The sequence below is a fragment of the Anastrepha obliqua genome, unplaced genomic scaffold, assembly GCF_027943255.1.
Source record: "Anastrepha obliqua isolate idAnaObli1 unplaced genomic scaffold, idAnaObli1_1.0 ptg000339l, whole genome shotgun sequence".
NCBI lineage: Eukaryota > Metazoa > Arthropoda > Insecta > Diptera > Tephritidae > Anastrepha > Anastrepha obliqua.
This window is the reverse complement of record NW_026562335.1, coordinates 27,501-30,361: the sequence shown is the minus strand read 5'-3', so window position 1 is coordinate 30,361 and position 2,861 is coordinate 27,501. Positions and strand designations below refer to the sequence as shown.

At 30.5% G+C, this 2,861-nt stretch overlaps 1 pseudogene; it reads right to left on the bottom strand.

Annotated features, from left to right (window-relative positions):
- Positions 1–2,436: 2,436 nt before the first annotated feature.
- LOC129252699 (5.8S ribosomal RNA) lies at positions 2,437–2,617 on the bottom strand (annotated as a pseudogene).
- Positions 2,618–2,861: the final 244 nt, after the last annotated feature.

Genomic DNA, 2,861 nt, shown 5'->3' with positions numbered 1-2,861 from the left:
TTCTTTATGGTCGTTCCTGTTGCCAGGATGAGCACAAGGCCCATTTTTAATAACAAACGGATACTCAACAGGTTACGGAATTGGAACCGTATTCCCTTTCGTTCAAAATAATTCAAGTATTTTAATTATTTTTAAATATATTTTTATTAATATTTTTTTTTTATTAAAAACTTGAAAATTTTCGGCTTTCGCCTTGAACTTAGGACCGACTAACTCGTGATCAACCACTGTTCACACGAAACCCTTCTCCACTTCAGTCCTCCAAGGTCTCATTCGATTATTTGCTACTACCACCAAGATCTGTACCAATAGCGGCTCCATGCAGGCTTACGCCAAACACTTCTAAGCACACTATTGTACCCTCCTACTCACTAAAGTTTCAAAATTTATAAATCAATCGAAATTGTTTTATAAATCATCTACTTTAGCGGTAATGTATAGGTATACAACTTAAGCGCCATCCATTTTAAGGGCTAGTTGCTTCGGCAGGTGAGTTGTTACACACTCCTTAGCGGATTACGACTTCCATGTCCACCGTCCTGCTGTTTTAAGCAACCAACGCCTTTCATGGTATCTGCATGAGTTGTTAATTTAGGCACCGTAACATTACGTTTGGTTCATCCCACAGCGCCAGTTCTGCTTACCAAAAGTGGCCCACTGGGCACATTATATCATAACCTCAACCTTCATATCAAGAAAGGTGAGGTTCTTACCCATTTAAAGTTTGAGAATAGGTTAAAATCGTTTCGACCCTAAGGCCTCTAATCATTCGCTTTACCAGATAAGATTATTTTATATAATTTTTAAATGCACCAGCTATCCTGAGGGAAACTTCGGAGGGAACCAGCTACTAGATGGTTCGATTGGTCTTTCGCCCCTATACTCAATTCTGACAATCGATTTGCACGTCAGAACTGTTTCGGTCTTCCATCAGGGTTTCCCCTGACTTCAACCTGATCAAGTATAGTTCACCATCTTTCGGGTCACAGCATATATGCTCAAGGTACGCTCCAGTTAGAGGTATAAATAATAATAAATTATCATTATACATAACTATATGGAACGCCCCGGGATTGAATTAATTGACTATTTATTAAAAAATAGACTAAAAATTAATCCCATTATATTTAAGTTAAGTTAATTATGCCATTAAGTTTAATATAACTCAATGACTTGCACATATGTTAGACTCCTTGGTCCGTGTTTCAAGACGGGTCCCGAAGGTATCCTGAATCTTTCGCATTGTTAATCATATAAATGCATACAAATAAATATTAATATCATAGATATTAAATTTTTTTGTAAAATTCAAAAAATGAATTTTAGCATTATATATAATAAAATCTATCAACACTTTATCAAATCATTAGTATTTATTTTATGTTAATATGCTTAAAAAGCAAATTAATTTAAATAAACTTAATATCACCAATGATCTTTTGATAAATACTTTATTATGTTAATAGATTACAATGTCCTTATATGAAAAAAATGCACATTATTTTTTTAATTATTTAATGATGAATTTTTCATAATGGATATTCAGGTTCATCGGGCTTAACCTCTAAGCAGTTTCACGTACTATTTAACTCTCTATTCAGAGTTCTTTTCAACTTTCCCTCACGGTACTTGTTTACTATCGGTCTCATGGTTATATTTAGTTTTAGATGGAGTTTACCACCCACTTAGTGCTGCACTATCAAGCAACACGACTCTTTGGAAATATCTTTCTAGTAATCATTAACGTTATACGGGCCTGGCACCCTCTATGGGTAAATGGCCTCATTTAAGAAGGACTTAAATCGTTAATTTCTCATACTAGATATTAAGATATTCCATACACTGCATCTCACATTTGACATATAGACAAAGTGACTTAGTGCTGAACTATTTTCTTTTCGCTCGCCGCTACTAAGAAAATCCTTGTTAGTTTCTTTTCCTCCCCTCATTAATATGCTTAAATTCAGGGGGTAATCCCATATGAGTTGAGGTTGTTTTAATATTCTTTTTTTATCTTCTCACAATTTAATAAAAAAATTATATCATCTTTTCATCTCTATTTTTCTTTTCTCCTTTTATATATTGTAAATATATAAAAATAATAATAATGTAAAATGAGGCAATCCTAGAATAAAAAATTTAATTTTTATGCTAGACATTCCTCCTTTTAATTACATATATAAATTATTATTTTATATATATATATAAATAATATGAAAATTTTTTGTAAAGAATACTTAGATTCAATATTTTCATCATTTCATTTTATTTGAGAGGATTTTTTTTTTAAAGAATATATAATAAATAAAATTCATTATATATCTTTATTTTTTTTGCTATTAATATTATGAATTATTTAAAATCCAATAATATACACATTTGCTTAAATTCAATTATTTTTATAAAAGAATAAGCAACTTATTTAGCATAGTCTTACAACCCTCAACCATATGTAGTCCAAGCAGTACTTTAAAATTGAATTTAATGTACATAACAGCATGGACTGCGATATGCGTTCAAAATGTCGATGTTCATGTGTCCTGCAGTTCACACGATGACGCACAGTTTGCTGCGTTCTTCATCGACCCATGAGCCAAGTGATCCACCGCTTAGAGTATTTTTTTATTTATTTTTATTTATAACAAATGTCAATTTTTTTTTGCATATATTAATTGAAAGAGTAAAATTAAATAATATTAATAATATATAAATTGATTTTCTTTCAATAATATATATCAAATATATTTAACTCTAAACATTTTTATTAAGTTGCGAATGTCTTAGTTCAACAATAATACAGTGGTGGTATTTATTATGATTCAATTATTTTGTATTTTTTTAATCATTTTATGTATATATAA